This window comes from Tenrec ecaudatus, chromosome 1 (genome assembly GCF_050624435.1).
Source record: "Tenrec ecaudatus isolate mTenEca1 chromosome 1, mTenEca1.hap1, whole genome shotgun sequence".
NCBI classification, from domain to species: domain Eukaryota; kingdom Metazoa; phylum Chordata; class Mammalia; order Afrosoricida; family Tenrecidae; genus Tenrec; species Tenrec ecaudatus.
The window spans coordinates 30722083-30747417 of NC_134530.1; the positions used below are offsets into that span (position 1 = coordinate 30722083).

Consider the following 25335-nt stretch of genomic DNA (forward strand, 5'->3'; position numbering starts at 1 on the left):
GGAGTCAGAATTGACTGAGTGGTAATGAGTGAATGAAGTTTTAATGCCATCTCTCTTCAGTGTAACTTAGAGTTTATTGACCATAGAATACAAAGCTGAAGGTCTGTGACTATGTCTGCCCCTTCCCTCTGCTCAGCAGTCCCAGTGCCCAACTGGCTCTTCAGGAGAGCTACCGGCTCTCAGTGGACAGAATCAGGACCTCAGTCTGAATCTCCTGTGGGTGCTCCTGCACTCTTGAGATAGATCTCTTATTCATAAGCACAGTAGGAACCAAAGAGACTTGTTTACTAGGTGCAGAAGAGAAATTTTACTTATTATAATGTTTTAGTTTGCAATTAGATCAATTAAGTTTTCTTTAGAATTTTCTGCTGAATACATTTTAAGATAAGAGCTAGTTATGTGAATGCATTTATTACTTTCAGTAAGCACTGTTGATTTGGTTAGTATTGGGGAATTCTAGTGAGAAATATGATTCAGCGTGAAGCCCCTAGTCTGAGAGAACAGTGGCTTTTGACCAGCTAGCAAGGCCTCTGACTATGGCCTCGGTGTCTTATTTGTTTATAGGCGTTGGTGTCTTTTAAGATAGTCACACAGGCCTAAACACTCAAATAGGAAGACCCCAAATGTTGCCATTTTAATGTAAAAAAAATGGAATTGGTTGTTTGGTTTTATATCTAGGAGTTTAGAAAACATTTCATATCTGCTGCTTCAGCTTTATCCTGTGTGAAATGTAGATACTGTGTATCTCCTCCTTGCTTTTTAGGGTTGTTAGCAGGATGAGTGGGATGCTGTTTTGCAGATACACTGGGCACTTGAACCTCATCTTCTGCTCATGCTGGTTGCAGTCCTATTCCTCCTGTGCAGAATGGCCAGGAGATTGGATTTGAGCTGACTGCCTTGGTTTGGAGCTCTCCTGACCTCTTGCAAATTACTGACCTCCCTCAGTGTCTTCCTCATTAAAATGGGAATGAATGCCACAGGACTAGGGTGAGTTGTAGATGAGTCGAACTGCACACAATGCTCAGAGTAGCACGGAGGGTGTGTGAGTATGCAGCCTTGCCCAACACTGCCCAGAGGTCCCAATCAGAAAGGAGATTTTGCATGAAGTGGCATTCTGAGGGGCACAGGTACTCCATAAAATGTTAAGGCTTTTCCTAACATTGTCTTTGTCTTGAAAGACCTGTATGCTTAGAGAGGAATTTAATGGTTAATGATAATTAAGCCAGGGGTTTAAAGTGAAAGCTGGGTTCCTAACTTAGGAAAGCCCTGGGTACCGTTCATTTGTTTTAGCTGGTTTTGGCAGTCCTCTTAATGTCAGAATGAAGGTCTTGGTGGCACACATGCTTAGTTGCTTGACTCTGAGCTGAAAGGTTCCAGGTGCGAACCCATTCACAGGGGCTCAGAAGGTCATAGACTTGAACAACCCTATCCAAGAACATAGTACAACAGCAGGAAAAAAGATCATTGTGAGACTTGGTGTGTACTCCCTCTTTTATCTGCAGCTAGTAAATAAACTGCTTGGGGGGGTTTTGAGGTTTCCACCCTTCATCCTAGCAGAGTATGTGGGAAGGACACTCACTCACTGCTGCGTGCCTTTCTTTGTTCCAAGTGCTTTACATGCACTTTAATGATCTGCAATTACCTATGATGTAGGTGGTTTATTAATAACCACAGTTTGCAAATGAGAACCCCATGCTCATATAGGTTAAACAAGCTTGCCCAAGGTCATAGTTCCAGTAAAGCAAAGGAATTCACTTGGCAGCAACTGCTGCATTAACTACTAGCCCAAAGTGAGTCTGCCATTTTGGTTAGAAGTGGTACCTTAAAACAAGAGAAGGAAAAAAAGAAACCTTGCTTTCTAGTTGATTCTGACACATAGTGACACCATAGGACAGAGGTAGAACCGCCTTGGAGCATTTTCAAGGAAGTGAACAGCTTCATTTTTACCTCATGGAGTGGCTGGTGGGTTTAAGCCACCTTTCAGTTAGCAGCCAAGCTCTTTAGCCACTGCCACCAGGACTCCTTAAAACAGTACACCCCTAACTTAGTAAGCCCTCATGCCCATGTAGCTGGCTCTTGTGATTCCCCACTACCATGACCAGGAAGGCTCTGTCGTACAGGTGACTCATTTAGGGACCAAGTAGCAGAGTTCCCTTTGCTTGGCTGCACATCCAGATCACTTGTACAGCTCTGAAAAAGTACAGAGGCCGGTCCCACCCCAACTTTGCTTTTGCCCTTCAGAGAACCAGTGATACTGATTTACAAAACAACCAGAAAACCAAACTCACTACCATGGAGTCAATTCTGACTCATAGTGACGCCATAGGACAGGGTAGAGCTGCCCATGGGTTGCCAAGACTGCATCTTTTTCTGGTAATAGAAAGCTTTATGTCTCTCCCAAGGAGTGGCTGGTGGTTTTGAGCTGCTGACTTTGTAGTCGGGAGCCCAACGCATTACCCACTACTCCACCAGGGCTCCTAGTGATATTGATAAGGTTCAGAAATACAGGAAACTTATTTTACAAACAAGGAAAAAGGTAAATGACTTTCTGCACATATGGATCTATGCTTCCAGAACATGGCCAGTGTTACTAATTCTATAGTTGGCTACACTGTAAGTTAAAAGGCGCCTTTGTGGGCCAATTCAGTAATGCAGCACCCTTTTCATGGGAAACATCCCAGTCATCCGCTCTAGAATAGCCTGCTGTCAGCGCAACCTGACCATCACAGCTAAATGCAGTATTAAATTAGAGCGCTACCCACCTGACTTTGTAAGTTTGCCACCGTGCGGCAAAGCAGAAGTGAAATGTGTTGCCTGCCAGGTGCGATGGAGGAGAGCTAGCTGAAGAAGAGGGTTGGGTTGCTTTCCCTCTTATCATTTTCTTGCCGCCTCTCTCCCAGTTCCTCCTTTCCCTGCCTCCCTTCCTTTGTTCTTCTTATCCACCCATCTTTCCAGTGTCCTTCCAGTTGTGTGGGGTTGTCATGAAGGACCTTGAAGTCCTTGCGGTGGCCATCAACCCTCCTCATGCCACGACCCTTCCATCACAGTTCCTTGTGGTGGTGACCCCAACCATAACATTATTTTCATTGCTACTTCACACTGTCATTTTGCAACTGTTATGAATCGGGTGATCCCTGTGAAAGGGTTGTTCAACCCCCCCCCCTCCCCAAAGGGGTCGCAACCCACAGGTTGAGAACTGCTGACTTAGTAAGTCTTCATCTGGACTTTTCTTAATTTTCTTATCTGTCTTTCAAAGGCATAGGTAGGCACTGTCCCCATTAGGCTGAACACTTTCACATTTTGTTATTGTTATCTCTCAATGAGATGGTTTATCTTCAAAATCTTAGTGTCATAGAATTAGGTTGAGAAGCACTGGGCTTTAGTTGCTGAATAGAACAGGATGTTGGGCAATAGAACATACTTGTACTGTGCTCGATTCATTTAGTTAAGGCTTCGGGTGTATCTCCTGCCCATTTTTTAGTACCAGAAAGATTAGAGAATATCTGATTGAGCCTCTTGTTTTGATGATGAAGAATAGAAGGGAAAGTGCCTCCTGGAGTCTCATGGCCAGCTCGCATGTGCTCTTTGAGCCTGTCTCTCCATGTATGCTGGGCAAAGAATGCAGCAAAGGCCCTGACATCTGTGAGCATGAATGATTCGCTGTCCACTGTGAGACATAATGGAGAAATGGTCAGCAGAGCCTTCCTCTGCTTTTCACCTCTTTCCTGTGAACAAGTGGACGGTCGCACATGCCATCAGAAGGCGAGCATGAATTGAGGGCGAGCAGGGCACCTTAGCTGGCCATGGGAAAGTCAGGTGCCCTAACTAGTTGGTTCCGAGGACCTCTTGAGACATTTGCAGAGACAAACGCATAGCACGGCATAAAAGGTTGTGATTTTTGGTGTTCTTCAGTGAAAATCTGTCATTGCCAGAAAGGGAGTTAATGAAGGGAGAAGAAGGCAACACACTTGCTCCACAGCCAGAAAGCCATGTTTGTTGTTATTTGTGATTACTGTTTTCCTGGGAAACGCTGACTGTGTTTGCCATGACACTATGTGGCATTCCTCCTGGGCACAGGACTCAGAGTAGATTTACACTCTCCACACAGCACATTGTTAGGTGAGCGGGTTCCAAAACATGCCGCATGGCAGACATTATATGTACAGACCACAAAACAGTGGTTGTTGTATAAGTACCGCGCCCTAACCGATTGCGCCACTGGGGCTCCAAAACATTTATTGTTTAGGAGCTGATTTTTTTCCTCCTCTCTCCCATGCTGATCCTTTTGACTATTTCTATCCCTCTTAGCGCCTTCTTCCAAAGGGTAAGCATAAATAATCTTTGCCCTTAAAAAAAAAGACAGTTAAAAAAAAAAGGTTGAAGACAAGGTTGAAACTCCTGGCTTAAGTGATTGGGCCTGAATTTCATTGACTTGCCATCAGATGTGCTAAAGCATCTGACACAGGTTCCTCGCACATAGTAGACGCTCAGTAAACGGGCAATCTCTGCGTTTCTCATTAGAACAGGTAATTAAGAAGAGAAAGCGGGGAGACTCATGTATCTGCAGATATATATCTGTAATTAAAGTTTTAATTAAAGAAACACCACACCAGGCAGATGGTTCTTATCCCCGCATCCCGTAAACCAAACAGCCGTGACTTTTCGATCTTGCAAACAAGCAGCATGGGGAGGAGCAGCGTCCCTGCACCAAAGGGGACAGAGGTAGTCTTACTGACTAACCATAGTCCAATTTAGGTGGCACTTCATCTGATGCCAAAACCAGTGGTAGTCATTGCACTTTGAAATGGAAATACAATACATCAAAGTTGTGTTGTAACCAAAGCTCTTAAGTCTCAATTCAAGGACATTACCACAGCCCAGCTGGTATATCACAAGGCATGTGGTTTTGTGCTAGATCACAAAAGCTGACAAAGTGTTATTTGGGATCATCAGCTAAATACAGTATTAAATTAGAGTGCTACCATCCTGATTTTGTAGGTTTTGCCAGTGTAGAGCAAAGCAGAATTGAGATGTGACGTGCCTCCCCGGTGGCCCCCCCTTTTCCCAAGCTTATGCTGGTCCTTTGTGCTAAGTCACAGTGACCTTAATGATCAATCAAGTGCAGAATTAAAAAAAAAAAAAGGCAAAGCAACCACAGGGGATACAAGCAGAAGACTTAACTCACATCTCCTCACTTCAGAGAAAAGCTGCCCCCCAGTGAGCACAGCCTTTTGTTCCAGTCAGGGCACTGCCAGCAGGAAGCCAGGCCTTGTGGAGGAGTACACAGTGACACATCTCTGTGATTCCATGGCAGTTCACCTTGACCTCTTGCTGTTCATCCACTTCTTTCTTTCCCTTTCTTCTAATTCCTTAGCTACCCAGGCATCCAGCTTTCTGGCATCCAGCTCTAGGGATCAGTTATACAACCAGATTACATACCACTTGGTAAGGGTGTGCTTTTACCACCTGCTGCACCTCACTAGTTTATTTTTGCTTTGGTAGAACCAGTAGAGAAGGTGTTCATGTCTAACGTTCACAGGGAACCAATATAGTTAAGAGGGTGGAGAGTAGTCCCCACTTGACAGTGGGTGTCATGTCATCCCTACATTACTTTTAAAGGAAGTAGAGCTTTCACTTGAAAAAGAGCCCATATTATCTAGTAAATTTATCTTCATATTTAAAACCATGCCATTGGTTGGTAGAACCTGGAAGTTCTTGCATTTATGTGACTGACTAACACACACCAATCAAAACTCAGACATCCCCAGAGCTTAGTTTGGGTGAGCTTGGGGGAAATGCCAACCAGTGACCCCTGTGATGTGCTGTGAGGATAGTATGTGTGTGTGTGAAAAGGGAGAGGGAAATGTGTTACTACCTCTGTCTTGGGGAAGACGTCCATTAATTGGTGAGATGCTTTTTGACTTTGGACGTCAATTAAATATAAGCTACATTGAGAGAACGGTCTGTGGTTGAGCCTGGAAAATATTGTAAAACTTGTATAGAATTGTACTAATGGATACTGGGCTAGTTGACATTTTACCTATGGGATTTGAACCTGCCAGACTATGGAATCTATTTTTTCTCTAATTATAGGCCTGAACATGCAACCTTTGAGTATACAGTAGTTTCAGACTCGTAGGAGTTTCTTACTGATGAAGTGACATGATTGCTCCTCATAGAATGACAGTTTTGCTTTATGTCCAGGTAGTAAGGAGACTGTTTCTCCAGAGAGAAAGCATCAACAATCTCACCTCACACATTAGTTTAAGAAAGCTTTTGCTCACCAAAGAAGCACACAATACCCCTCTGATTCCTTAGGTGTTCCTCACCCCCCACTATCACGACCCCAGTGCTGATGTTCACTTCGGAGCATGTACACAAGTATAGATAAGAGCTCCTGACACACAGACTCCAGGAATGGGAATAGCGATACCAGAATGTTAGGAGGAAGGGGGAACTGATTGCAATGATTAATATATAACTACACACCCCTCTCCAGGGGAAGAACAACAGAAACCAAGGGAGCAGGGAGACAGCGGTCGGTGTGAAATAGGAAAATAATAATAATTTATAATCTATCAAGGGGTCACAAGGTGGGGGCGGGGGAAGAGGAGCTGATCCCAGGGGCTCCATAGAAAGTAAATGTCTAGAAAAGAATGACTGCAACATATGTACAAATATGCCTGATGTACTTGATGTATAGAATTGTAATAAGAGTTTTAAGAGCCCCAATAAAATGATCTCTTAATGTTAAAAAAAGAAAGCTTTTGCTCTTCCTAATGTCTGTATTTATAAAGGGAAGCAGGGGGAATGTGCTCCCAACCACCAAAGTCAAACTCCTTTGTTTAATAGGATGTCCTGAATGCCTAGTACTGGATGCCAGAAATAGAGTGCTTACCAAAACAAGCTCTCCCTCTCATTGAGACCTTATCTTCAGGGTAGCACTGTAATCCACAGCAGTAACAATGTCTATTAGTGCCTTTCAGCCTCTTCCCGCTCATGGCGGCTTCATGTGTAATACTACAAGTTGTCTGGCCCTCACCATCTTCATGATCTTTGTTGTACTTGAGCTCACTAAGTAACACGAACTGAGGACTTACATGTACCAGTTACATTTATTAGCCTGTTCACGACTCAACACACCCCGAGGAGGTGGCCTTGCTGTTTTCTCTCTCAAGTCATAAGATGAGGGCTTTGAACTGGTTTCTTGCAGTTCAGCCCCTGCTGAGAACTTACCATTCTACTGAATCAGAATCTACATTTTAATAAGATTCCCAGGTGATTCTTAAGGACTCTACTTCCCCACCCACACCCCATAGATTCAAGGATTTTGTTAAATCTTTCAAGCTAAGATTATTTTTTCTGCTCTGAATTTTTTTGTTGAAGCCATGCATTTTCAGTAATAGAAGGTATTTGGAATGGAATTAAAAAAAGATCCCCCCCTAAGGTATTAATGGGTTTTGTTAAAATTAGTGGGAAGTGCTGGTGTGGTGTGGAGTGGAGTGCTGAGACTTTTTTTCAGATTCATGCACTTATATAGGTTTCCCACCAGATGGCAGCATACACTAAAAGTGGGATACCGGTTTCCCACCAACCACATTTCCCAGTGGCAGGAAATATAAAATGAAACTAAAACCAAACTTATTGCCACCAACTTGACTCTAATTCATGGCAACCCTATAAGATATCTTAGTAGAACTGTCTCTGTTAGTTTCTGAGACTAACATTTGTGGAGTAGAAAGCCTCATCTTTCTCCTGAGGAGTTAAGTGGTTCGTGGTTTCAAACCACTATGCCACCAGGGCTCCAGGAAATGTCGATGGGTACTATACGTCTTATGGGTCACAGAAGTAGTTGAAATGTAAATATTGCTTCAGTATTTATGGGACAGAAAAGCAAGTTTTCAGCAAAGTGTGGAACCAAAATGAACCAGGTCTAAACCCTGGAAGAAACTGAGGCATAGTGCTCAATGTCATGCTGACAGTAAGTAGAGGTGTTGACAACTAAGCTCAGGAAATCGTAACTGTAGACTTAATGCTCTTAAATGCTGTGTTTAAAAGTTACCTGTTTTTTTAAAAAATTTTACTGATAAGTAAATGAGCATATGAAACAGGCAGGTGGACAGAAGTGTGAACAGTAAACAGTAAAGTGAGGCAAACATGCAAAGACCGCTGGATGTCTGTGTGTAAGAGCACGCGGGCTATATTAGAGAGTGTGACTCGGTCAAGTCTTAGGTTGATTTGAAGGAAATGACAGGGAACCACTTAGCTATCTGGAGCAAGGTATTCCAACAGGCAACTGTGAAAACAGAGGGTTGGGGTTGGGGTTGCCGTGGTTGGGGTGTGTGGAGGGAGCATGTAGATGTCAAAGGAGAAGCTGGGGGAAGAAGGAGGCCGGTGGGGCCGTGGGTAGAGGGCTGTGGTATAGAGGAGTAGAGGGCAGGGATGTGCAGCCATAGCCTATAGGCCCTGCTCTCTTGGTAAGGTCTTTTGATTCCATTGAATATGGAGGGAAGCCTTGAGAGCAGTTGAGTAGGTAAAAAGACATGTTTTAAAGGATTGCTTCGAATACACACCAGAGAACGGTCTAGGGCAGGGGTTGGCCAATAACAGCCCACCACCCAAATCCAGCTTGCTGCTTGTTTCTGTCCAGCTAGCCAGCCAAGAAGTAACATTTTTAAGTGGCTGTTGGTGGGAGGAAAGGAGAGATGATAATATTTTGTGAAACAGGAAAAATACGAAATTCAAAATTTCATTGTTCATTCAAGTTCAAGTTTTATTGAAACCTAGTCATGCTCATTTGTTTATGGATTGTGTAGGGGGGTTTTGTGCTGCCACAGCCCGGTTGAGTAGTTGCGACAGAAGCCACATACTCCCCAAAGCCTGACACACAGACTGCCAGCTCCTTCACAGAAAATGTTTGCTGGTTCTGGGCTTAGGGAAAAAGGAATGGGTGCCAAGAGAGCAGGAAGGAGACAGTAGCAAGAGGTGATGTTGGCTTGGACCAGAGCAATAAGAAAGGCCCCCAATGCTGGGTGCTTTGATGGCCGCGTTGGTGGACTTGAGGTGATAGGAGAGCAGCGATGATGTCAGTGGTCTTGTACTACGCAGCTGAAAGGATGCAATTGACATTTACTGAGAGAAGTTAGATTGCGAGCGCAGTACGTTGGGGAGAAACCAAGAGTCCTGATTTGAACATGGTAACTTTGAGATGCCCAGTTAGAGTTGTTAGGTGTCATTGAGTTGGTTCTAACTCATTGCAACCCAACAGGAAAAAGCAGTGTTCAGTTCTGCACCATCTTCATGATTATTCATCATTTTGAGCCATTATAAAATAGGCAGCTCTGCATTTGAGTTTGTGATTTAGAGACGAAGCCCTGGCAAGAGCTAGACTTCTGAGTATTTTCTACACATGGACAGTTCTTAAAGCTATGGGACTGCGTGAGATCCTGGGAAGAGAGAGAAATTCAAACATGGAGTCCCAGGACCTGCCAGCATTTTGAAGAAGGAGGAGGAGGGAGGAGCAAAGGGGCTTGGAGGGAGCAGCCGGAGGAGGAAGAGCAGCTGAGAGCAGTGTCTTGGCAGAAAGTGTCAGAGCGAGTGCTCATCTGTGTCAGATGCTGCGTAAAGGTCAAGTGAGATGTGGACTGAGAACTGACTATTGGATTTGGCAGCGTGGAGTTCATTGGTGACTTTGATAAAGGGCCATATCAGTGAAGTGGTGAGGACAAAAGCCTGATTCTAGCTGATTCAGGTGAAAAAGGAAGGCTAGGAAGCAGAGCGGTGCTTTCAAGGAGATGCTTTCTCTACAGTCGTGGAGAGGGCAGAGAATTGGATTTAACCTGGGCTTGGGATGTTGCCAGGCGAGTACAGGGAGAAGAGGGGCAGGGCAAGGAGCTGAGCAGTGTGTAGAAGGGCCAGTGTGTTGAGGAAGCCTAAGAGGGGAGAGGGCATTCAGAGTCGGAGGTGGCATGGCCAGGATTCAGGAAGGGGGCTCAGGAACTTGGGCTAATAAAGAAGTGGCTTACTTGAAATTGAAAGAATGAGGTAGATTCAATTAGACCTTAGTATAAGGTGGCCAGATTTTAACATTGGTAAGGAGGGACACCATTGATAACACTCACATCCTGGCGAAATAGCCACATGGCAGCTGAAAACCGTATACTATCCTAGCTTGTCGTGTACTCTTCCCAAAATCGGGACTGTCCTGCCAAAAGTGGGATGTCTGGTCACCTAACCTTAGTAGCATCAAGGTTTCAGACAGTATTGTCCAATAGAAATATAATGTGAGTCACATGCATAATTGTAGATGTTCTAGCAGCCTGCTTAATAAATATTAAAAAGAGACAAAGTGAAATTGAATTTAATAATGTCACTCAACCCAATATAGAACAGAATAGTACGCGAACTTGTACTTAACTCATTAAAAATTTTTTGATGAGATATTTTACGTTGGCTTTTTTTTTAACCTCCAGTAACCTTTGGTATTAGTTGTGTTTTACACACACCAAACTGAATTAAGTCATTTCTGACTCATAGCAACTCTGTAGCTTACATGTATGTCACAGCTTAATTCAGACTACATGCATTTTCCGTTTCCAGTAACCACATGTGACTAGAAGGTACCATGCTTGGCAGCACAGATTTGGGTTTGGCCTTGGAAATGGAGTCCATGATTATTGGAGGGAAAGGGATAAAGGAACAGAGAAACCAAGATTATGGCAGGATTTTCTACTTGGGTTTGCAAACACTTACCATTTGGGAGGAGAAAGGGGCACAGTGTGATTACATACTCAGTCACCAACCCACCAGTGAGCCCTCTGGGGAACAGACCTGGTGATGAGTTCTCAAAACTATTTCAGCCTGGGAAGCCCTGTGGGGCTGTCCTATAGGATCCGTGTGGGTGAGAATTTGTATGGAGGCACATACAGGGTGTGAGCGGGGCAGCGTTAGAAAGGACGGTGGGGAGGGGAGGCTGTCAGTAGAGGTTGGGTGCTGTCTCACTAGGGCTCTTGTGTGCTCTGATCCCTACCACCTGTGAGCACTTCCTGACCCCCAAGCCTGTCCACTTTTAAAAGCCTTTGGAAGACTTGGAGGGGTTACTCATGATCGTTTAAAATCTTGTGGGACCTCCTTGGAATCCGGAGCTTTTACAAGACTTTTGAGTCACAGTAAAATGTCAGAAAATAAGAAGACTGTTTTGACGGGTCTTTCCCAAATGGCCATTTTTCATTTGGGATTTGACTTTAACCAGAGGCCTTTTGTTTGTGAATCATTAATGGAAATAACAGTGTGAGCAACTTAATATTTATGTCATTTCTTCCTCGGGGGGTGGGTGGGGGTAGAATTCTTTAGGTTCTTACTGTTGTTTTGGCACATTTGTAGTCTTGTCTTTATTTTGACTTAATCCTGTTTGTTGTACATAACTCAACCCTAAAACAGTCTGAATCATTCCAGAAGCTGAAATGGAATAGTTTCGAGGCAGTACCTTGGACATGTGCCTACATTCGACAGAGGCTTTTGAAAGGGCAGACATGGCCAGCCTTTCATTGGGCAAAGAGTTTAACTAGATGGCCTTTCTTTCTGCCTTCATTCACTGTATGCTTTAAAGATGAATAATACTTTATGATGATACCAGAAAGCTGTTTTTTTAGTGTTGTAGGACCCCCCCCCCCCAAAATGACCTATTTTGAAAGGGTAACCAGGAGCACACAGTGGCTGCTCCTTTCCATCTCGCCCAGTTGTTGTTGAGTGACTCCACGTCACAGTGACCCCATGGGTGGCTGAGTAGAACTTTGTCCCCTAAGACTTTCAGTGGTTGTTTTTTGGAAGTGGATTGCCAGACAAGTCTACCAGGGCACCTCTTCTGAGGTGGACTTGAACACCCACAGTTTTTGGTTAGCAGGTTGAGCCTTTGACCATTGTGCCATACAGGGAACGCCATACTGCTAAGGAGCACTGCTAGGTGGAACCCCCAGGGAAAAGTTGGCTGACCTTGAAGAACATTGTATTGTAAGCAGATACCCCTGTTCTAGGCGCTCTGAGGATTTATTTTGGGTTCCTTTTAGCTTGTTTCCTGCAGTATTAAGATTAATCAAAAAATCCTCAAAAGTCCTCCCAGCCCTCATTCTTAGGAGGCTTATTCTGAGCCATGTATCTGTGAGCCTGCTGTTTTTTGATCCCTTGACATTGAAGGCGTAATTACGTGCTCATTTTGTGTTAGCGGTTGTCACCAGGATGAAGACTCTGGATAGTCTCTAGCTTGTCAGTGTACAGAGGAACAATCTTCTAAGAGGATCTGCTTTGTAACTTGTTGTGTGTTACTTTCTTTTAACCGCAGCGCTCTCCCTGCACCATTGTATTCACATGAAAGAAAACTCAGTAAACAGAATTTAGTGATAATGAAGGCTTCCTCATTACATAAGTTTCCTCAAACTCTTTTTCATTCTGATTAAAATGTTTCCATCTGATGGAAGTGTATGAGGAGCAAGAATTGAAAATTAAGCAAGAAATTAAAATCACATTAATGGTTTTATTGCAATTTGTTTTGAGGCGCCTCTCCTCACTAAATGAAGTTTTGCTTATAATGTCACCCTTTCACACACAATTTTTTTTATGACAAATGGCCTGAGATGTATCCCAGCAAAAGAAGAACTATCTTAATGATGCCACTCATAAATGATCACACATTCTGCCAGAGAACCAGAAAACTAGCTTTCTTCAAAGCATTGTTGGCCTAATTGTTCTTTGGGTACACGCACAATTCTAGTTTTTTTGCAAGTGAAGATTCAGTCTGTATTACCAGCCCAGGAAAGTGAGTGCTCCCATAGTTGTTGACAGTTTTTTATGTATACCTGGGTCACTCACGTGTTCTTGTTCCAATTATTTATTCCTTCAGAAATTACTGCTGAAACCTAAATGTTCACCAATACTGTCAGCACAACCTCGACTAAGGCAGGTGCGTGGCCTTCAGCAGCCACTCACTTTGATGCATGTTCTTCAGGCTACAGAGAGCGCCATATGCATGTCACATCACGTCGGGTTGCATGGTATTGTATGTGCTCATCTGGATTTGCTTTTGCTAATGAAGTACTTGGAAGCCCTGGTGATGTAGTGGATTACTCCTTAGACTGCTAACCCCTAGGTCAGCCGTTCAAAACCACCAACTGCTCCTAGGGAGAAAGATGAGGTTTTCTACTCCTTAGAGGGTTGCAGTGAATCAGAATTGATTCCATGGCAGTGAGTTTGGGTTTCTAGGTTTGATTGAAGTACTCATTGACTTGAAGCTGGCCTCTAAGGTAGAGACACACTGAACTCCACCATCCTTCATGATCTAGTCTGATAGGCTCCCACCTGCCTCTGTTTGTTCTCAGAGGTGCTAGGCACCTCAGTCTGTTCTCTCACACATGCTGACCCCTCCTGGCCAAGCCCTTGCACCCATCTTATAGGCAGACTGTCTTGAGCCAGTCCAGATAAGAGCTTTCCTTTCCCCCCTCCCCTGAGCCCCCTGGGCTCAGACAGCCTTGTCAGCTCCCACAACCTGGAAACTGCTTCTCAAATCACAGAGAAAACTTTTGCCATAGCATATTATAATTCTTCACCTTTTTGGTACACCTTGGGTACAGGTCCTAGGCCTTGCTTAATCCTGTGTCCCTGAGCCCAAAAGATAATTTTTTTCATGAGCTTTTTGAGGCCGCCTTATGTGTGTGTTTAGATACATAATTTGCATTTGACCAACATGAGGTCTTCATTAGAGTATTCTGGTATTTTAATTTAACTTACTATGTGACTCTTAAGGACATGGGTTATAAATGTCATGAGGGCTTTTCCTGTAAGAAGCCCATAACTCTTGCCCCCTTTAGAAATAAACAAAAAAAATAATTTTATGTATGTTATCGAGAATATGTACAGCAGAATAGTGTGCCCTCATGCCATATTCTAGGTTTGTGGTTACTGGACATATGACTAAATATGATTCTTTTTTACATACCTTTGACGTTAAATGGATAGTCTCTTTTTTAGTATTTTATTGTGAAAAGATACACAGCAAAACATAAGTCACCTCAATTTCTATATGTACAATTTGGTAGCATTGATTACATTTTTCAAGTTGTGCAGCTATTCCCAGATTGGTCCCCCACTATGAAACATGACCCATTGATCCCTAAGTAAGCAAGCAAAAACTCCACTAATAATCTTTGCTTTCTATTTGCTTATTTTATGTGAGATCACCTAACAGTTGTCCTGTTATTGACTTATTTTACTCAGCACTATGTTTTCACGGTCTCACCATGTAGTATTTTTAAAGTTTTCTATGGCTCAGTAGTAGTTTGTTGTGTGTATACTCATTTACCACATTTTCTTTATCCATCCATCTGCTGGTGGATATTTTGTCTATTTTCACCTTTTGATTATTGTGAAAAATGCTGCCAGGAACCTTGATATATAGGTGAAATGGCCATACTCTGCTTCAGTTAATTGACTTTGGGTTGGAGACCAGTCCTAAAGTCAGCAAATTAGACAGTTTCCACCCCACTCACCTGATATCAACATGTCCTGTAAAAACCCTTACCAACCAACCAGTGTTCACTGTGCCCCTGTGTTGCCCCTGTGTTTTCCCCACAGGTACCTAGGCAAGAAAAAGGGGTCCAGGGAAGAGGAGAAAGAACCCACCATCCTCTAAGAACAGAACTTTCCTTTAGCATCGGTGTGCAATTTGGCAGGTTTTCAAGAGCAGTGCAGAAGTCCCCTTACCTAATTAGGATCGAATATTAATTAGGAATTGATAGTCCTTTCACTGATGCAACACCTTCAGTATGCCTTTAAAGCATTATATTTCCCTAAACTGTGAAACTTGCTTGTCTTGAGAAGTAACAGTTGGAAGTGTTGTGAGTTGAAATTGAGCAGTGCTCCTCCTCAGTTCTGTGCTTTGAGTAATAGTCTCTAGCAGGGGAGCCTCTAAGCATTGTGCTCTATTATATCAATATGTACTTAGACATGTTAATCTGAATTAGAGAGCTGATTGTACATAACGACTCCCCTGGGATGCCATGTTATAAAAAAACAAAAACTTAAGTAGATTGCTGAATGGGCATAGTAAATAAAAAATTCTTCTAAAATTAATGTTAATTGAAGCTGATCCCTGATCATCTTTGGACCTTTAATTTTTAATTTGAGCCGCTAAAAAAGTTGTATGGATTCAGCCTGCAACCCAGTAAAAGATAGATTGTAATGATGGCAAAGAGCCCGGCTCTAAAGAATCCCACGATGAGACGTCATAGGGAAACCAGTCAGAAGGGGGGGGGTGTAGGAGGGGCGGCACATGTGGACATGCATATATACATACTTTTATGTGTATTTGTTATATTTTTGAGTTTGCTTTTATCCTGATGTCTCTTCTCTCTGCCTCTGGAAATGGGGCAAATATTCTTCAGTTAAAAACAGAAATAGAAGCGATGGTCTTGACCCATTTTACACTTATTTATTTCAGGCTCTCACCACACACTTGTTCATGGGCGCAGCAAGAAGAGGGATCCACAGAGCTGGAGGCCTGAGGGCTGACACATTGGAATGAAAGCTGGCAGAATTCATAGGGAAATAAATCTTTACCATCTTGCCAACCTCATAGCTGGCTTCAAGACAGTTCTATTAGTGAATTAATTGTACTCAAACCCCCAAATTAATTTGAACCAACTGCTATTAAAAATGGAGTAGATTGCAGTGACCCCATCGTGTTCATCCAGAGTTGTCTTGAAGGAAGCCTGTGGCCGCTCTGAGCTCCAAGAGAGCAGGCCTTTCCTCATGCGCCTGGCCACGGGGCCGCCATCACCTTCATGTCCAGACACTTCTCAAGAAGCCCCTTAGCAAGCTGGCACCTCCCCCTGAACTCCTCTACATTTATATGCTGGCGACCGGTTGTCCCCAAAAGAATGGAAGCTCCCCGAGAGCAGGGCTCCTAGTTGTTCATCCTTGTATGACACAGTGTAGGTTCTAAATGAAGCTGTTGAAAGAGTGGGTCACTAGCATTGCATCCTTTCTGAGTGCTTCCCCTTGAACTTCCATTTTATTTGTGACTTTCTAAGGCAATAAAGCAATGGGCGTTGGGCAGCGAGTATGAACTCTTGGCTGTGATTTTCATGAGTGGCAGTGTAGTGCAGGGTTAGGATGCAGCAGGAGGATGAGATGCCTGAGTGTGTAAGGGCTTGAAAACTGTGAACGACAAATTTACAAAGTGTTGTGGTATTTCCGCTTCTTGAAGAACTGAGAAAAAAGCCCCCCAAAAAAACAATAGGAAGGGAGAGCATGCGAGTCCTGTCTCTGGAATCTTAATATCAAGACCAAGAATCCAGTAAGAGTCTAGCAGAAGCACGAACGAAGAAAGAAAAACATAGAAATATTTTACAATTTCCTTGATGTTTAACAATTCAGTAAGTTTTCGTAAGTGAAATAAGGAAATAAAAGTACTTTCTAGATAAGCAGGCATTCACAAAGATGGAAAGGGAGTGAGAGGGAACAGAAGCACTTCTGTTCTGAATTGCCGCCTCTGCAGTTGCACAGCCACTCCATCTCTGTTTGTTACTTTATTCTTTATGTCTTGGCTTTGGCTGGAATACCAAAGAACAGCAAAGCTTTGAGGAGATTTTTTTTTTTTTAACAAAGAGCAAAAACAAAACCAAGGAGACAGTATCCTGTGATGCAGGCTGTTATCTCAAGGTGAGTTTATTTGTGGCCCTAACTTGTGACGAATGGTTTACAGAACAAACTTTTCAGGTAAAGCCTATTTTATTTGTCAAATTTTGTTCATTTCACTGTAAACTTGTGTTATTTGTCACACATGGAAGGAATTGGCTAAAACCAGGAAGTACAAAGGTCCTATTGAGCTTGAGTTTTTTTCTCACACAGAAGTAACCAACATTTCTGGTCAAATCAGTAAACCACGTCTCAGTTCCCTTTGGAAAATAAAGTGTGAAAAGCAAAGGGCAGAGTTTTATGTCCTACAAAGCAAAACCAAACCAGAAAGCCTTTCAAGGCATAATGCATTTTTCATTAAATGTACTGTTGCAACTCTTCTGGTGATGTAATCATCCTCCCATGGAAGCACAAGAAGTGTGGATTCTGGGGTGAAGAAATAATTGCAGAAGGTGGTTAATGAGCCAGAACTCACAAATCTGCATTTATAGTTTTGTGTGGACAAATAAATCATCAGTGGAGGATATAAATGTAAAGAAAAACCTAAGAAATGCAAGGTTGAACTTTCTGCTAAATAGAATTTTAGACGCTCTCAGGGATGTTGGTGAGTATTGAATAAGTGTAATGCACTTAGAATAGCAACCTAGGGCGTAGTCAGCACTCTGTAAATGTTTGCTGTGCATGATCACAAGGATTTTGGGGAGAATCTTGTCCGATCATTCTAGCTTTGCTATGGGAAATGCCCACTGCTAATTTATGGAAGAGTGATTCTTTAAACAAGCAGAGGGGAAATGGCTACGCTTCTCTGGATATGTGGGGGGCTGGGGGGGGGTGGCCGGGGGCAGGGCGGTGGTACGTGTCAGGAGATACTGGAGCAGTTGTCCACATGATCGTCCCAGTGGCCAAAGGTACAAATGTGTAACTCACCTTTTGTTTTGAAAGCTGTTCATTTTCCTAAATCTAGGGATTTGATTAATTTGTAATGTACTCACTGCTGCATGTGTGTATTTTTAAGTCTTATAGAATTAAATAGAGATTTATGACCAACCAACGCTCAAAGCTGTTGTCAGAATTACATGTTTAGCACCTCATTGATTTGAAATCTCGATTTTTGTCCATTCCTGCAGAGCCACTTCATGAGGTGGTGCCCTCTGGTGGCCCACCGAGGACAGCCAGCTGAGAGGGACCTGGCTTGATAGTGGTGCTGTGCCCTCAGGGGTTTGGCAGATTTGTTTGTGGTGGGTTTCAAGAAGGCCCATGGTGTTGGTTTATGTCCACTGGTATGTTTCTGTATGTTTGGTGCTTGTCACGTTTCTAATCTAGGGTACCCGGTGAATAGCCTCACGGTGGTTTGTGGGCAAAGTCTGCAAGTTTTCAATCAGCTGTTCAGAAAAGGTATCACCTTGTTGCGACTTTCCACAAGGAATTAAGACATCTGTTTGTAGCATTCTCTTTACACTGGCCTTTGCAAGGAGGGAAACGTTTTTTTTCCTTGGTTCAGGACATGGGCTTCCCTGATGACCTGTAAGTGACTCAGTGGGACAGCTGGAGACATACCTACTGGTTTGAGGTCAGATAGACCGACAATTGAATCCTGCTTCTTTCTCTTAAAAGCTGTGGGACCCTGAGAAATTGTGTGTGTGTGTGTGTTTTAATTTCTTTAAAAAATATAATAACTTTCTTTAGCTGTGACATAGGATGCTGATAATGATTCTAAACTACCCCCATAGATCAAAAGGTCATTTATCCTTAAAAATTCCTTTTTTACTAATACAACTTTGATTTCAACGTAGTTTTAGGCTGCACCCAAGTTACACAGACAGTACTGAGTTCCCATATGCCCCTCACCTACTCCCTCTGTGAGCCCACTTCCATCTTGTTTTTGTTAGGTGCCATCTAGTTGATGTAACTCATGGGGACCCAAGATACAACAGAAAAAAGCACCCCTCGGCCCTGTTTATGTTTAAGTCCATGGTTGAAGCCACTGTGTTAGTCCCATCTTATGGAGGGTCTTCTTTTTCGCCACCCCTGTACTTTCCTGAGCATAATGTCCTTTTCCAGAGTGTCTGAGGTACGTGAGACTGTCTCAGCATCCTTTCCTCCAGGACTTGCTCTCAGACAGATCTGTTGGCTCTTTGGCAGTCCATGGTACTTCCATTGTTCTTTGCCAGCACCATCGTTCAGATGCATCGGTTCTTCTTTGGTCTCCTTTTTTGAATATCCAACTTTCACATGCATATGAAATACCACAGCTTGGGTCAGGTGCCCCTTAGTCCTCAAAGTAACATCTTTGCTTTTCAACACTGAAAGAGGTCTCGAGCAGCACATTGATCCAACAGGATGCATCATTTGCTCTCTTGACTGCTGCTTCCACAAACGTGGATTATGGATCTAAGCAAGATGAAATCTTAGTCAAATTTAATCTTTTTTTTGCATTTATCATGATGTTATCTATTCATCCTGTCGTGAGGATTTGGGTTTTCTTTACCTTGATTTGTAATATATACTGAACTTGCTTTTAATCACTGAGTAGCTAAGGCGCATAGGAGAAAGGGTGCAGTAGGAGAGCAGAACAGCAAATCTCCAAGGGAAGCTTGAGCAGACAGAGTAAAATATTATCATGAAATGTGCAGGCAGTTGGACTTAGGAAACCAGACATGCTCAGCTTATCTGAAACCGAAAAGAACTCAAGAAAAAATTAAGCCTCGAGTTGCAATATTGAAAGATTCTATGGAAAAAATTATTGACTAATGCAAGAAATATCCAAATAGATGTAAAGAGGACAAAGTCACTGTACCAAAAAGAATGAAATATTCAGCCATTTTGAGAGGTAACATATGATCAAGAAACAATGGTACTGAGGAAGTTCAGGCTATCCGGAAAGCATTAAGCAAAACAAGACTCCAGGAATTGGTGGAATACCAATGAAAATGTTTCAACAAGTTGTGGGAGCACTCCCTTTTCTGTGCCAAGAAATTTGGAAGACAGCTACTTGGTTAACTGGAAGAGATCCATATTTGTGCACTTCACAAAGAAATGTGACAGCGCAATTAGAAGATTAAAGGGTAAGATAATTGCTGATACCACATGCAAGTAAAATTTTGCTGAAGATCATTCAACAATGGTTCCAGCACTACATTGACAAGGGAACTTCCAGAGCTTCAGGCCAGATTCAGAAGAGGTTGTGGAACAAGAGATATCATTGCTGATCTCAAATGAATCTTGACTCAAGGCAGAGAATACCAGAAAGATGCTTACTTGTTTTCTGTTGACTATGCCAAGGCATTCGACTGTATGAACCATAACAAACTACAGAAGGAAGTAGTTTGAGAAACAGTGAGAATCCCAGAACACTTTCTTGGGCCCCTGCAGAACCTGCACATGGATTAAGAAGCAGCTGTGTGAACAGACCAAAGGAATAGGGCATGGTTTAAAATCAAGAAACGTACACCAGGGTTGTGACCTCTCACCATACTTAGTTCAGTGTGTACGCTGGACAAGTCATCAGAGGAGCTGGATTCTGTGAAGGTGTGGCATCAGGATTGGAGGGAGACTCAAGAACAACCTGTGATGGCAGATGCCGATGGCATAGCCTTGCTTGCTGCAGGTGAGGAGGTCCACTTCCATATTGTGTTCATTTTCTGGATAACCTCATATATAATCTGGGAATTTTGATGAGATGTGGTTTAAAGTGCTCTCTCAGCACTCTCCTAAGACTGAAACGTTCCCCTTGGGCACTGAATTCTGCTGCAGATGTGACATGTGCTTCCTAACCTGCCCTCCGCTTTTATCTTCCTGTGTGTCTGTGACCATTTGACGAAAGGTAGCTTTGTGTCAGATCTTAATCAGAGTTTTCTTCATTGTGCGATTAATGTAGTTTGCAGCCTAAGGAAAGAGATTAGTCTGAGCCCAGGGCCACTAGATTCATCTTCTGAACATGTCCCAAACACCTTGATGGCTGGCCCACCATCCATTACACTAACGTGGCTTTGAGAATGCTGTAAGTTTCTTTTTCAGTTAGCCAAACTACCCTAGTGATCATCTTTGTGCTTGTCATATGTGTACAGCATACCATTCGCCTCACAGTGTTGTGTACCTAGTAGGCAATTTGTATGTTTTATTTCATATCAGATCTCTACCTAATGTTATGAAGCCAATATTAGACTCGAATGAACCGTAATAACCTTCAGAAGAAAGAGTGGACGGGGTAGACTGCTGGCATATCACATCTTTCTGCTCTTTGGCGACACTGTCCTATCAACAGCAGCCTCTGATGGAACTGTCCAACATACTGCTACAGATAAACCTTGACCTTAAGAGATGTGTGACCGATTTTTCACAGGTGCCCCAGAGATACCTGAATGAAACCATGTTTAAGTAGTTTGAAGCAGTGATAAAAGGGGCCAGGTTCTTGAAAAGCTCAGAGAATATCTTACTTAGGCATTTAAGTCTAGTCAGAAAATAGGAAGGATTCTCTTGAATGATTTTTTAATTTTTTACAAATATTGTCAGGTTTGCTACTTTCACATAACTTCTCATAGCCTGTTTTTGTCACGGCTGAAATATAAATTTTGTCATCAGGTGCCTTGGTGTGCTTTGTGGTTTTATTTTTTTTCCTGCTTATTTTGTGTGTGTGTGTGTGTGTGTGTGTGTGTGTGGCTATTTCTGGAATGGGGGTAGGAGTCAAATATGTGCTGTTGGAAAAAGCGGTTCTGGTGACCCCATGCACGTTTCAGGCCTTTTTAGGAAGCAAGGAAACAAAGCATTTCCATCTGTTCAGAGGGTCACTGTGCGTGGACGCCGACTTGATGGCTGCTAGGGAATTAGAGGGTGGATGACCACCGATCTGAGAGGTTTGCAGAATCCATGAGCAGTTGAGCCTCACATGCCCATGGGGGAATGGTGCGTTATAATAGGACTATGTATTCGGGTGAGGGGCGAGGACACAACTGATCATCCTGGGCAGTAGTTAGCTTGGGTCCAACTCCTGGTTCCCTTTGGATTGTAAACTTCCATCACTTGAGAGACTTACTGCTTCTCTCGACTTTAAGCACTAGACTCCTACCATTCCTTTTGCCAGTCAGAAAAGGAAAAAAACACATTTTGCATTCCTTTGGACCTGAATGACATTGGGTGGGGCGAGGAGAAATGTTAAGGTTTTGGCTGCATAATTTACATAATGACCCAAAGCAGCAAACCCATTCTCCACGGGCACAGATGGTCTAGTTAGCCAAGTGTTTATTCAGATTACCAACTGGTTTCAGTCGTTGATAGCTGCTTCATTTCATTTGTTTGCTTTGCTTTCCTTTACCTACCTGTAGCAGCACATTGAAAAATAAGTAGGCTCCCGTATGTAAAGTCTGAGCAGTAAGCTAGCACAGCTACTTCGTAAAGGGTGAACTGCGGCGGCTGCTTGTTGTGAATGTGTGTGCCCCTTTTATCACCCCGCTCCCCTGCTCCCCTAGGTTTTGCATGTTAAGTTGGCTTTTGGGAACCACCCATTCGTGGTGAAAGCAAAGTTTCTGCAAACTTTAACGCTGATGCCACCCTCTATTTCTGCGAGCCCAGTAAAGATAGCATGGAATAAAACTTAATTACGGCATGCTGAATATTTCATGTGGAATTAGAGAGCAAGAGCCACCTTTGGAAAGCATTAGGCTTGGGAAGAAGAAAGGCAGTGCGGGCTCTTTGGAAGATATTATAATTAAAAGATTTGTTCAAATGCATTTTTCCTTTTTTTTGAAGGGTTTAAAGAAATCCATTCCCCTCCCTCCCAAATTGATTACCTCTCAAACCTCAGCCCTGTTTGGCGGTAAATGCCGGGAAGCTGCTCCTGTGCTAATGCGGTGCAGCTTTCTGCTCAATGTAAAATAGGTGTTTCATCTTCTGATTTAGATGTTTTAATAGGAAGTGAATGTTCGCCCTGCTTTGGATTCTGCTGAACCTGTGTTTAAATCCACACAAACAGTTTGAATAAAGTGAAAACATCGCCGGACTAACTATTTTAAACCTTTCAGGATGTAGGAATTCTAAATGGGGTTTCCTTTTAAAAATAGAAATGGCTGTCTGTATTTGCATAATTACTGCTATCTGGCACAACATTTTAAATGGTGCCACACTTGGTAGAAAAAGTATCTGTCTTTAAAGGGCTGGTAGAGGAAGCTGGAAACGCTGGAGGAGCCGGGTGGCACACCCTGGGCCCTTTGCAAAGGCAGCATGCCCAGGTGCGCCAATGGGGAGGACGGCATCTAGACTTTCAGTGAGCTGTCCCAGAGGCAGGGACTCTCCACCCTCCATGCTGAAGTGTGAGGATAGTCAGCAGTGGTACTTAAAACAGCTCTGCATGTCTGGAGTGGGAGGTGTGTGTGTGTGTGTGTGTGTATGTGTGTGTGTGTGTGTGTGTGTGTTCCTGACTCCCCCTTCCAACCCCCCCCCCCAATTAAAAAGTGTCTTGTGCAGATTGGGAGACAAGGTTGGTGAAAACATGGGAGATTATTTGTGAAGACGAAGACAAGGGGTTTTTACATAAATTTGGCAGTTCAAGCCAGAAGTCAGGAGCAGACTTGATTATGCCCTCCCTCCACGTCCACCCCCCCATCTCAAACATGCAATCCATTTAGATGGGTTGATTCTTCTAACAAGATAAAAGATAGATCCAGATGTCCACACCTCTCTATTGATACACCCTATACACCCTATATGTGGCGTTTTCTTACTTGGACTTGTGGCCCTGCCGCTAAATCTTCCTCCATTGCAGTATATTCTGTGTACAGTGGCCCAGGCAAGCTATTTAAAAACGTCAACAGGATTGTGGCCACAGGATTGCTTCCATCCTACAGTGACTTTTTTTGTCTCTGTGAATGTAATTGAGCTGCAGGATCCTATCCGTGTGATGTTTCTCATTTCCCACCACTTGCCCCATCCTTTTAGGCATGTTGGGCCTCTTCATACTAGAACGCACACCAAGCAGGGTTTTGTTGTGTTTATTTCTCTGTTGTGAGTGCTCTCCCTCATCCTTTCCCCCATATTGACTCTTCCACACACCATTATCCTTACCTCAGAATCATGGTGCCAGAGAGCCAACTCAACATAGTTCCTAATCACACTAACATGTAGATTCCCCCTCCCACACTTCTCCCCTCCCCCCTAGTCCTTGTTACTGTTTAAATCTTCCTTGGAAGAAGTATAGCCAGAATGCACCTTAGAGGCAAAACTGGTGAGACTTGGTCTCATGTCCTTTGGGCACGCTGTCAGAGACCAGCCCTGTAAAAGGACACCATGCTTGGTGACGTAGGAGAGCGGTGAGAAAGAAGAGAATATAGACGGACACAGTTCCTGCAACAACAGGCCCAGACATGACAGTGAGGAGGATCGGGCGGGACCAGGTGGTGGTTCTGTTGTATACAGGCTGCTCAACAACACCGGCAACAACAAATGTTCTCTCTCTTCTTTTTGTCCTATCTCCTCCCAACTCCATTACAATCTCAACTCCGAGAGGACAGGGAAGAGGCCTTAGCTGTCTAGTAGTCCCGGTATTTAGAAGCACCTGTAAACATGAAGAAACTCCTTGAGTAGATGAATAATACAGAGTAGAGCTTGGAAGATGGCCGATGCCCAAGGGGGCCTCTGTCTGCCCTGGTGCGAGTAAGTAGGCATCTGGCAGAGGTTGTCCTGAAATCTTTGTTAGTGTCTCCCCAGGTGTGTTTTTGGAAGCACTGCTCCAAAACCTATCCTTTTAAGATTGTAAGCTGAAAGCTGTGGGGTTGCTTAGAGGACTACACTCAAACAGAACCGACTTTTGTCCCTAGAAGGACATGGAAGAGGTCCTCACGCCCCTCCTACGTGATCAGACACAAACTGGCAAGTGTTCACTGCACTCTTGGTCATGATAGGGGCTCGGCCAGGGGTGCTGTAACAAAGGATGGCCACTTTGGGCCCCACACTGCATTTGGACTCCCTGGCATATAGCTTAAGAGCCAGGCCTCATTTCTTGTAACTTCCTTGTGGCATCTTTCTTAGGAGCACAGTTATTTTGTGTGTGTGTTCAGTGTTTATTCTGGGGTGTGTGTGTATGTGGGGAGGGGTTACATCTGTTTAGATATTTGCAGAAATCTGAACTAGTGAGTGGCTTTTAGCCTCCTTGGCTTCTCCTCTTGTCGCATTTCACTTGTTAGGCGGACGATGTGGTGCGGCTGTTGTTAATCTAGAAGGTTGTTGTGAATACTTGGAAATACAATGTGCCTTCTGTACACATAGGGTCCTCTTTCCATGCATTTATCAATTTAGGATTGAAAATATTTGGGGGGCAAGGGGAGCAAATAAGTGATAAAAAATCTCTCAAGGGCTAAGAAGACGCAGTAAAGTGCTGTTTACTCAGCATTTACGTTAATACTGGGTACTCTGAGCAATCTAGAGATGATTGAAAGTACATAGGAAGATGTGTGTAGGTTGTATGCAGATGCCATGCTATTTTATAGAAGGCATTTGAGCATCCACAGATTTTGGTATCTGCAGGGGTCTTAGAACGAATCCCCCACAGATACCAAAGGCCAACTAGTTAATTGAACCTTTCTCATTCAACTTCCTGAGGGAACAAAGGAATCATTTTCAACTCACTGGGTCTCAAATATATTATGCTGTTTCAAGCTG

The 25335-nt window shown here is 43.4% G+C and overlaps 1 protein-coding gene across 5 annotated transcripts in view; it reads left to right on the forward strand.

Moving 5' to 3' along the window:
* The window catches only part of CAMTA1 (calmodulin binding transcription activator 1), a 1074576-nt gene that overhangs the window by 90021 nt on the left and 959220 nt on the right, over positions 1-25335 (forward strand). The window contains exon 5 of one of the 5 annotated variants that reach the window (XR_012784533.1): positions 15488-16648. The exons of 3 other annotated variants lie outside the window; for them this stretch is intronic. The gene's annotated coding sequence lies outside the window, so the exon portion shown is untranslated. Of the gene's footprint in view, positions 1-14622; positions 15253-15487; positions 16649-25335 lie in introns of those variants that run through there. One more of the 5 variants, XR_012784535.1, reaches the window with a different exon arrangement.